We start from the raw sequence: 14285 nt of genomic DNA on the forward strand, positions 1-14285 counted from the left end.
TGGACGAGAAGGAGGGGCCTAAGGCAGGCATAGGAGAAATGAGAAGAGCATGAAAGTTTTAATCGAAAACCCTTAAGTAAAGAGATAATTTTGAAGATCTTGATGTAAATGGGAGAAATATATGAAAAATAAATTTCAAGAAACAGTGTGGGTATGTGGATTCATCTATCTCAGTGTAGAGTCCAATGGCAGGCTTCTGTAAACACGACAATAAAAAAAATGAATTGCAAGGAAATCCTTGATCAGTTGAGTATCTATTGCCTTCCCAACCAGCACTCTCATCCATAGGGTCAGGTACTTAATCTGAAGATTCTTGTTTAGCAGCATCCTTCATTAAAAGCCCATTAACCATGTACCAATGCCAAACTAAATCATGTCTTGTCGTGATAACTGACACTGAAAATGGATCAGCATAAGTTTTTCTGTGATGTTATATTTTTATTATTGCATTAGTATACTGATTGGTTCTACAAATAATAATTCAATTTATTATATTATTAAATAAATTAGCAGCTCTCTTTTCAATATACCTTACCCTATAAAATTAGGGTTCCAAATACAGGAAATAAAATACAAGACGTCACATTGTCTTGTCTCTCCTTGGCTAGCGGCGGTCAACGCTGCCAGGAATTCAATGGCTTGAGGCTCTGAGAGTCTGTTGGGCTAGACCTGGTCTGTCGTTTGCTGTTGTAACCGGTTAATTATACTTATTACGCGATATGAATTTATGAAAAACCATTACAATTTTGCGCATAAATACATCTGAGGGCGTAACGTGAATACGCAACGATTGCCTTCAAATGAGAGCCGAACCTAGACCATAATGGATTAAGCAATTGGCATACTAATTACTGAGGCATTTTGTTTCGTAACTATAAATTAAATGTTATTATTTTATTTTTAAAGTAAATCAAACAAAAGTCGCAATTTTCGCTCCTTACAACAATTAATTCGCATACTGGGGGGCGGAGTCCAGTTGGGTCCACTCTGCACGTCGGCCACTGATTTGCCTATTGTACCTTACCGCCATCTATGAGCCGATTGTCTAGACAATGTGGGACCCTCAACGTCTCACAACCCTATGGGCCTTCACGGCCTGGTTCGGGGATAGCTTTACTTTTTTTTACTTTTACCTGCCCCCGGTGATTATGATGAAGAATCTAGTGGAATGAAGATTGGCAGGGGAAACCAAAGTACTCGGAGAAAACCCGCCCCACCGCCACTTTTTCCACCACAAATCCCACTTCACCAGACCCGGGATCTAACCCGGACGGCCGCGATAGGTAAAGGTAAAGCTGTCCTTATGCTTAGCTAATTAAGCACTACAACATGTATAGATCCGGATCGTGTAATCGATATACGAAATTTCATTACTGTGACTGTGACTTTCCCCCACGCCCCATCACGTCCAGGTCTGCTCTGAGGCCCCGGTACACGGGAAATTGTCTGGCAGGCTTGAAGCAGAACCGCCATTTGATGTCCAGTTAAAGTTGTGCGGAGTTATACCGCGACTTCCGCACAGACCTGCACTCTCCTGGACCATCAAGTTTAACTGAAATTCGTTAAGTGTGTTCGAGAAGAATGGTGAGGAATTCTTTCCGATTTAGCAACACAGGTCTGTATGTTACATACATACATATGTTTACTTATGTAATATTGCAACGAAAACATAAAAACATGATGTTAATTGGTTCCAGTCTGAAAGAACTATTAAGTATGTATATATACGAGCCTGCCTTACCAATGAAAATTGCACAGTACCCCAAAGGTATGTTCACACTACGTAACAGGTAAGTGAACTGTGATTGCTGTGCCAGACGTGGGAATCAAATTAATATGAACTCTGTAATTCGCAAAAGGCGAAGAGAGAGAACAAGTTAAAAGGGACTAAATTGTTTGGTACACCTTGATCGCATGATCAGGCACTCTGATTAACTCCAATGTGATGTTCAGATAGTTTCCTCTCTCTGTCTTTGATAGTAGTATTTACGCATCAGGCATGCAAAGCAACCTCTAAATTCATGCTTACAATATCCCCACATGTTGCACTGCACTCTGAAGGAAGAAGGAAACTTAACCACGGAGACCCACAGTATGAAATCCGTGTTGCTTCACTTCCGTCTCGATGGACGTTCGATTCCAGATGAAGAATGAGGTGTTCCATTTTCTGCTTGCCGTAGCATAGTTGGGTGAGGCACTATGCTACAAGCCGGAAAATTGCGGGTTTCTTTCCCGATTAGGTCATTGGGTTTTTAATTGATTTAATCTTTCCAGCCTCACTATGATCCTGGGTCGACTCAACCTCTAACAGAAATGAGCACCAGGTGTCTTCTTGAGGTAAAGGGCGGTCGGTGCATAAGACTAAGAACCTCACCGCCATCTGTGATCCGATTGTCTACAAAATGTGGGAACCTCGACGTCTACATCCCTATAGGCCTCCAGGGCCTGTTACAGGGATAGCTTTACCTTCATCCGTGCGTGTGGGTTTCTCATATCTCGCGGTTAAAGGAGGAGCCAAGACACTTTTTCCCCTTTTCTAGATATAAGGTTCTGAAGACGGTAACTATGAAGAGTAACGTTTCCTGGGTTGTATCCTCTTGTAGTTCAGAGAAAGTCCAAAATGTTGGAGGAATATATAACCTTCATCGTCAGCTTCAAAGAGTACCCCAAACAAGAAACGCCTACTTCTTCTGGTTTCCATCAAGTTTCCAGATTAAATTTCTTTACGTGTTTCTAATCTCCATCATCCGTGCCATATATCGGGTTCAAATTTCTTGCCCATCTGCACCTAAATGTTCACATATGATTTATTTTCCTAACGTGTCCGAACACTTTCATGTTTTCTCATCCATATGTCTTTCGCATTTTCACAGATTCGGAAAACTCTAGAAGAATACGAGTAGTGGTCCAGAGGTAATGCTTAGCCTTCCGTTCAGACGGGTTAAGATTCAGTACTTTCAAGGCCCAATATAGATGGTAATATATGTCTTTCCCTCTCCCAGAGCCCGACAGAGTCAGAATTTTGTGAATATTGATGCACAAACCTCATCATGATACGGATCCATCCTTAAGCTGTTGGTACCCTCTGTCGAAGACCATCATTATCTTTATTGTCATCCAGTCACTGGGGGAAAATTAAAGTCCTCCAAATATGTATGCTCATTTAAACTGTCGGTTTGTACAGTTAGTTTTGCCAAATATGCAAGATGGCCAACGGCGCACACAACAGTTGAGTCAGAAAGTTTAATAAGGTAAACTGCCGATTAAGCCCGCTGCCAAAGTACCAGAAAATTGCACGAATCATAAAAACCACAAAAATTGTGTTGTTGTGCTGCTATGGCATAAAAATGCCACTTACTAAAATAACAGCAGCCAATGTTGGAAATTACAGTAGCTTTTGAACATACTTTGCATAAATCTCGACCAAAAGGTAAGGTCATAAAAGTTGATTGAAGAAGTCAAACTGCATCTTTTCATCTTTACTCCTATAATTTTCAAATAGTACAGATGAACACTCCGAGGTTCCGAGGTTGTGCATGCAACTGACTTGATAATCACCTGAATATATTTTACGTATAAAAAACTTAAAAGTGAAAAGTAGTGGAAGAGTCTTTATGAAGTTCGGAGATATTATCCGTCACTTGCATAATTCCTACTTGACTTTAAGCAAAATATACGTTCGCATATACTGTGTGTTTCCTTCAATATGTATTTAATGCAGTGATTTCACATTTGGCCTGTGCTAAGTAAAGGTTTTTCCAGTTTCGAACATGGAGAATCATTTTGTGCCAGGGAAATAGATGTAAGTAGACGTAGCTTATTTTTCTGAACGATGGTTAGAAAAAGACTCCCAAATGTCGTACGTTTTTGAGCTATGGACAGTGTTCAAAGCCTTTCCATGAAGAAAGATTTGGGTATAAAGATGATTTTATTTGCAAATTACATTGAAACTGAGAGTTAAAAAATAGCAATTTTTCTAAGAAGATATCTAAAATGAATTGTATGGGGAAGGGAAATTGATCTATAGCGCTGGAATGGTGTTCTACGATATTCAGCAAATTTCCGTTAGAAGAATGCCGTCTTCTGGGATGTGGCACCGTGCAGATATTGTTTTAACCGATGTTCCAGAGGAACGTACTGCTTCCATCTTCAGGGTATAAAAAATCTGAGAGCGATGAACCATCGTGAGCAGGTGGCTGCAGACACCGCCGTGGAAACCTTAAATCTTACAAATTTCCGTAATATTGTAAATAGATTTAAAATTCCTATAATGAACAGAGTTGAATTCTCTAGGAATAGTATGAATAACGCTAAACACCTCTCATCACAGCTGCATCCTTGTAATTTTCATATTATAAACTAACATCTGAAAATTTATAAGCATTCCAATACCAAATATTTATAACAGCCGATAATAAAAGATCAAAATAAATAACAATGACACAATATTTTATAGAAGAAATAAACAAATTAATTTATTTTCAAAATTAGAAAAGGAAATGAAATTATTAACTAGTATTGCTACAGGGATAAGATGAAATCTTCTAGGGAGGTCATCAGTGTCAATGCTGAGTTAAAAGCTAACTTTGTTTTTCAACACGACATTAACATACAAGTTATCCTCCGGACATAGGAGCTAGGTCCATCTATTTGACTCAACTGAGTAGGTTTTACCTGAGGACGGGGACAATCCAGTCTCCGAAACGTTGTGTTTAAAAAAAAAAAGACAGGACGGTTTTTATTAAATAGACAAGACGATGGATAACGTCCAAAAATGTAATAGTTATAGCAATACACCATCGGCACAAAGTTTGGGTCTTAACGACATTAACATGGCTGGGCGACCGAGAATATTTTTGCATATTTATTCGCCGTGAAAATTCCAAATCTTTCATTATTATGTATTCATTCATTCATCAATGGCTCTACAGCGCCTAGTTGGGCCCTGGCCTCTTCTTCAGTTTCGCAATTATTTTTACACAGAAGGTAGGACTCCTTGAACGAGTGACGTTGTTACATATGGTGTGCTATTTCTGCAATAATACTCGATCATTATTCACAATTATTGATATTACGTAAGATGTTGAGTCCTGGATACTATCCCAGCTTCAGTAAGAAGGGACTGCAGAAAAAACCGAAATTCCTCATTGAATGTAACCGATGTCCAAGCCGAGATTCGAAATACGGATATCCAGAATACGAACTAGAAGACTGCTAATCACTCAACTGTCATGTATGTTATAAAAAGGCATTTCTGCAGTTACAAGAGTTCAGTTTTCAACAAAGGCATTTTTCGGTTTGTGGCATTCTGAGTAGACCGTCTCTGCGGTCTAGTGATCAGAGCTGCTGGCTTCAGATCCAGAGGTCCCGGGTTCGATTCCGGGCACTATCAGATTTTCTGAGAAGTAATGGGTCTGGAACGGGGTCCACTCATCCTCGTGAGAATAATTGAGGAGCTACTTGAATGGAAAAATAGCGGCTCCGGTCTAGAAAACCGAAATTAACGGCTGTGGGGATTCGTTGCTCTGACCACGCGACACCCTCTATCGACTAAAGTTGGCACTCGCCGACAAGAGGCGGTCGCTCGGTATAGATCACTTGCGGACTAAAGCCACGGAGTTTGTTTGTTTTGTTTATGGTCTTCTGAGTTGTGACGCTCTGTATCCTTGAGGTGGATACTAATATTTCGGAGGAATATACCACCTCCCTCTTCATAAGATGAAGACAACATGCCCTCGCAGCATTGGTATCCACATCCAAGACTACAAGATATCACAACCCAAGGAAACACAAAATAAATTTTCGAAATACTTGTCTGATGACTTCGAATCCCGACTGATACAAGCGAACATGAGTATTCATGGCAAACTGCCTGTAGCGAACCTGTTGTTATGGTAGTGTTGCGTCTCTTGTTACTTTCTGTTACAGGGATGCATGCTATATGATGTATACATTTCTGCACACGTAACTTTGTGCGATACTGGCAGCCGGTCCTGTCCTAACGGGTACTTTCCTTTCGTTACACGACCACTAGTAAAGGCATTCAAATGCAATCACCGCGCTCCGGACCGGTACATCTATAACTCGTACAGTCAATGTCGTGTGGAAACGCACTCCTCTGCAGCCGTCCACATCATCTGTGAGCTGAACATGTAGCTAAATGGATCATTCTTCTTCTATCCATGTTGCTCCCAAATGGAGCATAGAGCATCCGTGAAAAGCTTCCTTTCAATTCAGTTTATTAATCCAAGACTGTCGGTAGGACTCCTTGGACGTGGGTTCAGCCCCTTTCAAGGCCGCTACTCAACACAGAATATCTGTGCCTTGAGTGGGATTCGAACCCAAAACTCAGTGTCAGAACGGGCGAAGGCATTTTATGCCTTAGACCGTGAGGCCACTGTTATCAACAAATGTTCGTAGCATTTCATAATTCACGGACAGATATCCTCTATACTTCATACTGTACAGAACACTACAACAAACAAACTAACTAACTAACCAGCTAGCACACAAAATAAACAACTAAATACTTAACTAGCAAAGTGACTAAGTAATTAATATTTTGGTAGCAGAGTAAGGATAATTTCGAAGCCAGACACTGGGCAACATACTTGCCTATCCACTTCTCACAATACCCTTAATAATCTCCATAATATTTATCTTAATACAATCTTCCCATCTTCTTCCCCACACAATTGGACGGCCAAAGAATTATTCCAACAAAAATTTTATAAGCATTCCTCGCCTCGCCCTTCCTAGCCACACTGCCAGTCCCTCACTTATACGAATGTTAGAGCTGGCATCAAAATGGTGACTGCATCCCACTTCAAAGTCAGCTTAATGCGTTCATTGCGAACACCAATGGGAATTCTGTTTATTCACTAGTAACGATAGTTTCGCTATGTCTATAAATTATATTGAGTCAGTGTGAACAAATGATACGGGTGTATCCCCTCAAGAGTAAATTGTATCGGGTCTGTAACTCTTCTGACTTGTATTCGGCAGCTTCCGATTCGAATCTCGACTGGAGCAACTATACGTATTCAACGTACTTTCTCGGCATACACCTCGAGGGACTGAGGAATATTTTCGTGATATTCCTCAGTCTCTTGAGTTGTATGCCGAGAAAGTACGTTGAATTAGGCAAATGCGGCTTACTTTCGCATAGTTCCCAATTAAATACGCATTAATTATCCTACAGTTCGACGCTATATTGTCCAAGCTAATTACAGCATCGTTAAGGAGACAGATATACGTAAATCGATAGACATGGATAGATAGATAGATAGATAGATAGATAGATAGATAGATAGATGGATAGTGTGACACAGACCCATTGCTAGGCAACGCCTGCAACACATACACACGGCTAACAATACAGGAGCAGTGTTTCTGTAGTCCGCGCACGGACCGTTGCTATGCAACTCACGTTAATCACATTCTCGCGTACGCGGTGACGTCACATAAGAGTAGAGAGGCGGTGTTTTCTGCTGTGGTCCGTGCCAAGTGGTTGTAGAGGACAACAGAAGAGCTGTTTTCTATGTGGTCTGCGGCATGCCAAGTTCTGGACAGTGGGCCAAGAGACGCGCATTTGGACATGTGACATATTTTCTGTGCTATGTGGTCCGTGTCGCTACTGCAAAGGAAGCCAATTTGAAGGATAAATTCAAGAGAATGGGAGTCAAGTTGTCTCTAGGAAATGGCCATGGGAAATTAATTAGTAGTTGAAGAATTAAAAGTCAGCCTGCGAAGACTTGCTGTATGATTAGAAGATTTAGTCACAGTGAGATTGTTTTAATTCCGTTTCAGGATATGAGTAGTGAAGGCTGGGAATCCTAGTGCGTGTGTAACGGTAAACTGTAAAATATGTAAATCAGCGAGAACGCTGTATTTATTGTAAGTACTTATTTACGTAAGGTGTTATTAAATCTATTCAGCAATAAAGAAAACCCCGTCTATAGTCAATAAAATACGTGAAAATACTTACTTGCTTACTCACGGAGCTGAACCCTTCTAGAGGAGTCACCAATTCTGCAGCTACTCAAGAATTTCCCAGCATTTTATGGAACCCGAAAGTTTATTACTGTGTTCACAAGAGCCCTCCACTGGTCCCAATCCTGAGCCAGATCAATACAATCCATACCATCGCATCGCATCCTATCTCTCTAAGATCCATTTTAAAATTGTCCACCCACCTATGCCTTGGTCTTCCCAGTGGTCTCTTTCCTTCTGGCTTCCCCACCAATATTCTATACGCATTCCTCCTCTCTCCCATTCGAGCTACATGCCCTGCCCACCTCATAGATTACATAAATATATTAGGTAAACCTAAGTAACAAATTTTTAACTACAGAGATTTTCTCGTGAGGGTTTTCGGATGGCGGTGATCCTTATTCAAAATATCCTAATCTTGGATTGAAGAAAAATATTTGTCTACATCTGCTCTACAAGAGTGCATATCGAAGTAAGACACGGTCACATGGCCGCGCCATAGCTCAAGCGGTTAGTCGCTGACTTCCCACCGCGGTGGCCCGGGTTCGATCCCGGGTCTGGTCAAGTGGGATTTGTGGTGGACAGTGGCACTGGGGCGGGTTTTCTCCGAGTACTTCCACCAAAATCTCCATCATAATCACCCGCGGCAGGCTATAATAGGCCAATCAGTGGCCGCGGTGCCGAGTGGACCCAGTTGGACTCAACCCCCCACTAAGCGAATTTAAAAAAAAAGACACGGTCCCCACCCATTAAAACAATTCATCGTTTATAGTATCACTAAAATATTATTCGATACCGTAACAAACACCCCTTCCAGTACGCACAGCCTTGTTAAGTAACCTACACGTATAAACACACCAATGAGCTACGCAATGGATAACTTCGAACAGACGTGTGACAAAGATGCAGCTAGAAGCCAGTTTGTTAACCGAAGAGCAACGAACCAAATTTAATTCAATTGCATTTTCTTAAGCGAGGAATGAGTACCAGGTATAACCACAGGTTTTATCAACATTACCATTACGATGCTAAGCTGCCAGAAGGGAGCGTGGTAATTTACATAAAACGCGTGCGTGGTATCTATAAACAAAGACACGACATTTCTACCGGAGGCGTATCTGAGCACAGATAAGTTAATCACAAGTATTACAGTGTCGTGAATACATGTAAAGTGTCAGGCATAGCGAGGTCGCCTGATACAATGTTTTATGACAAGGTCGGCAGTGCACTTCCCTGCAAGTCTGTGTTACTCTAAAGGGATAGATGACGGTGCAGTTTAGAGTTTGTATTACAAAGCTAATTATCTTCTGACTGTTACCAACGAAATGACTGAGGCCGCGGAAAGAAGTTGTGTGAGTGTTAAGGATAACTAGCCAACAAATACACTGTATGGAATAGAGTCCTTGAGATGTTAACAGTCCCTCAGCTGGTCAAGAAACTGCCCACAATTTGTGAAACACGAGGGTCCATTGCCATGCTCACAAGAGCTCGTTACTAGACCATACCCTGCGCCAGACTGCTGAAGCCTAGCCGCTTATACACAATTTCTTTGCAATCCGTTTTAATGACGTCTTTCCACCTAAGCTTAGGTCTTCAAGTCTCAGGGTAAAATCTTTTAAGCATTTCGCGTCTCTCCCGAACTAAGTAAGTAATTTACTACATAGGTAAATAAATAGGTGAACATTTAACAAAAGAAGTGTTTGAATAATAAACTATTTCATTGCCTGTATATAATTTCATGATAAGATTTTAGGCTAATGCAAGCATCTCTTCTAGAAAAGACTCATGAAAATGAATGTAACATGAATAAATATTCTGAAAACACAAAATGTTTATTAACGCGAAATTTTGACGACAAGGCGAGTGCCTTCCTTTAAACCATACTACACATACAGATATAATTAGCAGTAATTATTAATTAATAATAGTAATTATAAGACTCACCGACATATTTCTGTGCATATTGTCCACTTGTATGGATTTCGTCTTACACGAAAGTCGTCAAAGGCAACCTAAATATGCCTTGTTATCCTTCATTAAATTCCACAAATTTTCAGGCAACCTCTAACCAGACCCGTTTCTCTCTTAGTGGGGGTTAGAGTCCAACTGGGTCCATTCGACACGGCGGCCACTGATTGACCTATTGTACCTGCCCAGGGTGATTATGATGATGGAGAATTTGGTAGAATGAAGATTGGCAGGGGAAACCGAAATACTCGGAGAAAACCCGCCCCAACGCCATTTTTTTCACCACAGATCCCATTTGACCAGACCCGGGATCGAACCCGGGCCGCCGCTATGGCGCGCCCATCACAAACCCGTTACTTTTCTGAATATTCTTGTAATGGAGCAACTGCATTAAACGTGCTCTGAAGACTATGAAAACCAAAGGAGTCTAAAAGAGAGAAGGCTTGTGTTTTGCATATCCGCGATCTTACTGCACTGCTTGACTTTCCCAGGGACCACGCAGTAGTGTAATTGATCAAGGCACTGCGCTACAAGTCGGAAAGTAGCGGGTTCGGTACCCGATGAAGTCGTTGGATTTTTCAGTTGACCTAAAACCTCCAGCAGCACTATGGCCCTGAGGTCGACTCAGCCTCTAACAGTAATGTGTATCAGGAATCTTCCTGCGGCTAAAGGGCGGCCGACCGGCGCGTAAGGCTGACAAACTCACCGCCATCTGGGAGCCGATTGCATAGAAAATGTGGGAACCACGACGTCTCACAACCCTTTGGGCCTTCACGGACCGTCACAGGGATAGCCTTACCAGTCACTTGACTTTCCCTCTTATAATGCTTCAGTTTGAGAGTGACGGCAAAAAAACCTCCGTGTCTTTAGTCCGCAAGCGAACTATACGGACCAAGCGACCGCCGCTTGTCGGCGAAGTTAGTGCCAAATTTTGCGGATAGAGGTTGTCGCGTTGTTAGCGCAACGAATATCCAACGGCCGTTAATTTCGATTTTCTAGACCGGAGCCGCTACTTTTCCATTCAAGTATCTCCTCAATTACACTCACTAGGCTGGGTGGACCCCTTTCAGACCCACTACTCAGAAAATCTGGTAGCTCCGGGAATCGAAACAGGGACCTCTGAATCTGTTGCCAGGAACTCTTACCACTAAACCACAGAGGCGGTCGAGAATTACGGCATGTTATTCGAAATATATGGGGCGAAATCTTCTCCTTAGTCTCTTTCGGAATGTGTCTAATATGCAGCCTCAACTTTCGGGAGTGGACGGCGTCGTAAGTTGAAGCTTCACGCCAGAAAGTTGAAGCAGATTGAACCCACGACGAGGCTAAATGAAGGCATTCAAATTTAGTCATACAGCTGAAGTGTAACAATCACAGAGAAAAATAAGAAGGTTTTGACGAAGGCGTGTTAGCATCGTTTTGTGGATACGGTATACAGGTCTGCAGTTCGTTGGAGAAGAAATAGATCATGAAGAGTAGGAAAGACTCGTTGTTATGAAAAAGAACAAGGAGTCGTGAGAGAAAACAAAGAAGAATATTGAGAAGATGAAAGGAGGAGGAAATCGAGGGGCGATTTGAGAACTTATGAATCATCCATGAATGATGATGACTTGACATCTTGAAAAGTCATTAGCAGACAGACATTGTAAATTGTTTATACATGCGGAATTATGAAAAGATTAGTTTAACTGACTAATCAACAAATTGTTGCAAGCACAGATTCCAGAGCTGTACACGCTTCAAGAAGTGGAATTATAATACGCGATCTTGGACAATCGATACAGGATGTAGCCCCGTGAGCCAACCCACAGAGCTCAGATATGCTTCAATCACATTCTGACTTGAGCCGAGAGACAGAGAGTAGTCGGCAAGTTGCATTACTGGCTATTATCGCTGTCAATCGGAACTTGTAGGACGCCGTGAAAATAAAAATAATGGGCCACACACAAGGACAATCAACATAAATGGCCTGTGTGGTACACTACAGTGTAAGACTGGACGGTCGAAAAGCTTCTTGGTTTCTTACTAGCCTGTTTTTTTTATTGATAGTGGGGTGGGACTAAGTCTCTTGCACTGCGGCCACTTCTGGCCTACTGTATCAGCCCCAGATGATAGGTGAGGGTAATTGTGAAGTAATTGGTGGAATGAAGATTGGCAGGGGAAACCGACGTACTCGGAGAAAACCTGCCCCAACGCCGCTTTGTCCACCACAAACCCCACTTGACCAGACCCAGGATCGAACTCGGGCCGCCGTGTGGAAAGCCAGCGACTACCCGCTTGAGCTATGGCGCGGCCTTACTAACCTGCTTACTTCGGTTAACAGATCATGTGCTTTATGACTTGCAGTAAACGTATGAACAGAGGTGTAGCTCGTTAAGCCTTCACTAGCAGTACTACCCCGTGGGTGCTACAGTCCATGATGAACCTGTTTCTACCTTGTCTTAATCACATAGACAGTCGGTAGGACTCCTTGGGTGGGGGATCAGCCCGTCGCAAGTCCGCTACCTACACAGGACAACACAAACACAAAACAAACGCACACATAAATATCCATGCTTTGAGTGGGATTCGAAACCACGACTTCAGTGTTTAAGCGGGAGAAGGCAGTTCATGCCTTAGATCGCTCAACCACTGTGATCGAATTAAGCCGTTACTGCAACAAATATAAATCAGTCGTCCAATGTGACCTGTAAGTTTTTTACTACATGAAAACTCAACACCCTTGCATGATTCGGTCTCTGTGGACCATCTTCAGAGGGCAAATATCACTACAAATAGGAAACCACCATCACATCAGTTGTTTAGACGTAAATTACGTACACTTATAAGCTACAATGCATAGTACACAAAATAGAACATTTCACAAACACAGCAGTTTCCTGGGAATGTAAAGTTTTTTAAAAAATTGTATAAAATTTCTTGATGCTAATTAAAAAATTTTTGTATTGTCAATAATTAAAATTCGTAAACCATGCAGGCTCGTGTTCCTCCTCCCATCGTCCCTCTTATATGGGGCAGATATTGTGCCACCTGGCTATCTTGATGTGGAGGTTCTTTTTATCGTCCAGGGTTTGCTCGTGGCTGCTGTGCTGTTTTCACAGTGAAAACAGCATTATCCGAGTTCAATCTCCTCTTAATTTCCTCCTGAATTATGTTTCGATCTGTTATCGTTGTTCCCAAATATCTGAACTGTGCCACATTTTCAAAACATNAATACACGGTGCCTAAACCCAGAAGACGACTTTCTTCATTGTAATCGCCGTGAAAACCTCAAAACTTACATCTGTTAGCTTTCTTTATGTCATGATGATAAATCAATTTAATTTATTAAAATGTTTTCAAGCTACATATTTCGGTCCTTATTTATTGAAAGTATACCGTTGTTGTGTTCGCCGGCTATATTTACATGTTAGTTACATGCACTGCAGGATGCCGAACATGCGAATGAAGTGTAACTCTTTGTTTTGTCGTCAAAAAAGTTTAAAATGCAATCAACTTAGGCCTTAATAACTAGACATTAATGCTTTGCTGAAAGGCTATTAATAAAGTTACGTCTAGATAAGAAACTATTCACTCTTTTACGATAAATAAAATTAATAGTGTCATAAAGTGTGCCAGTGACGACTAGGTAGACCTAAAAAGTAAGTAAAGGTATCCCTGTAACAGGCCGTGGAGGGCCATAAGGTTATGAGATGTTGAGGTTCCCACATTGCTGTTAGGATTCATCTTAACGAGATATGTTGCGAGGATGGGAAGAGAGCGGAAGTGACTCATGATTATATCCACAGCATCATCAATGTTGAAAGTCCAGGTTTGATTTTGGGAGAGATAGCTATTTCACTATGTAATTCTACCTTAAAGCAGTTGACATGTTACACTAATTCAACCCATAAGAATCGGCTTCCTATATGTTGCAGATAGTGCAGTGTATCTGGGAACATAAGCATATATAAATTTTATTAAATGTCACAGACAAATTTTCATGCATTGAAATCCTGTATTTTTATAATTATAATTATTTCCTCTGCATTTGCTATGTAATTTCTCATCTTACATTTTTATTGCTATATGAGCCATTGCCTTAAAAAAAAGACAAAAGCTACAAAATGCAGCGACCATCGCACAATAAGCCTTATTGCACATACAGCAAAGATAATAGCAAAGATACTTAAAAGAAGTATCGAAAGGAAAATAGAGGATATACTTGGAGAAGATCAGTTTGGATTTAGAAGAGGAAAAGGAACCAGGGATGCAATTGGGATGATGAGAATTATAGCGGAACGAACTTTGGAGATAGATGAAGAACTGTGTGTTTGCTTCATAGA

At 41.3% G+C, this 14285-nt stretch overlaps 1 long non-coding RNA gene across 1 annotated transcript in view; it reads right to left on the bottom strand.

Annotated features, from left to right (window-relative positions):
- Positions 1–14285, bottom strand: part of LOC111861336 — a 196082-nt gene that overhangs the window by 22494 nt on the left and 159303 nt on the right. The window lies entirely within an intron of this gene.

The sequence above is a fragment of the Cryptotermes secundus genome, unplaced genomic scaffold (genome assembly GCF_002891405.2).
Source record: "Cryptotermes secundus unplaced genomic scaffold, Csec_1.0 scaffold230, whole genome shotgun sequence".
In the NCBI taxonomy this organism is placed as follows: domain Eukaryota; kingdom Metazoa; phylum Arthropoda; class Insecta; order Blattodea; family Kalotermitidae; genus Cryptotermes; species Cryptotermes secundus.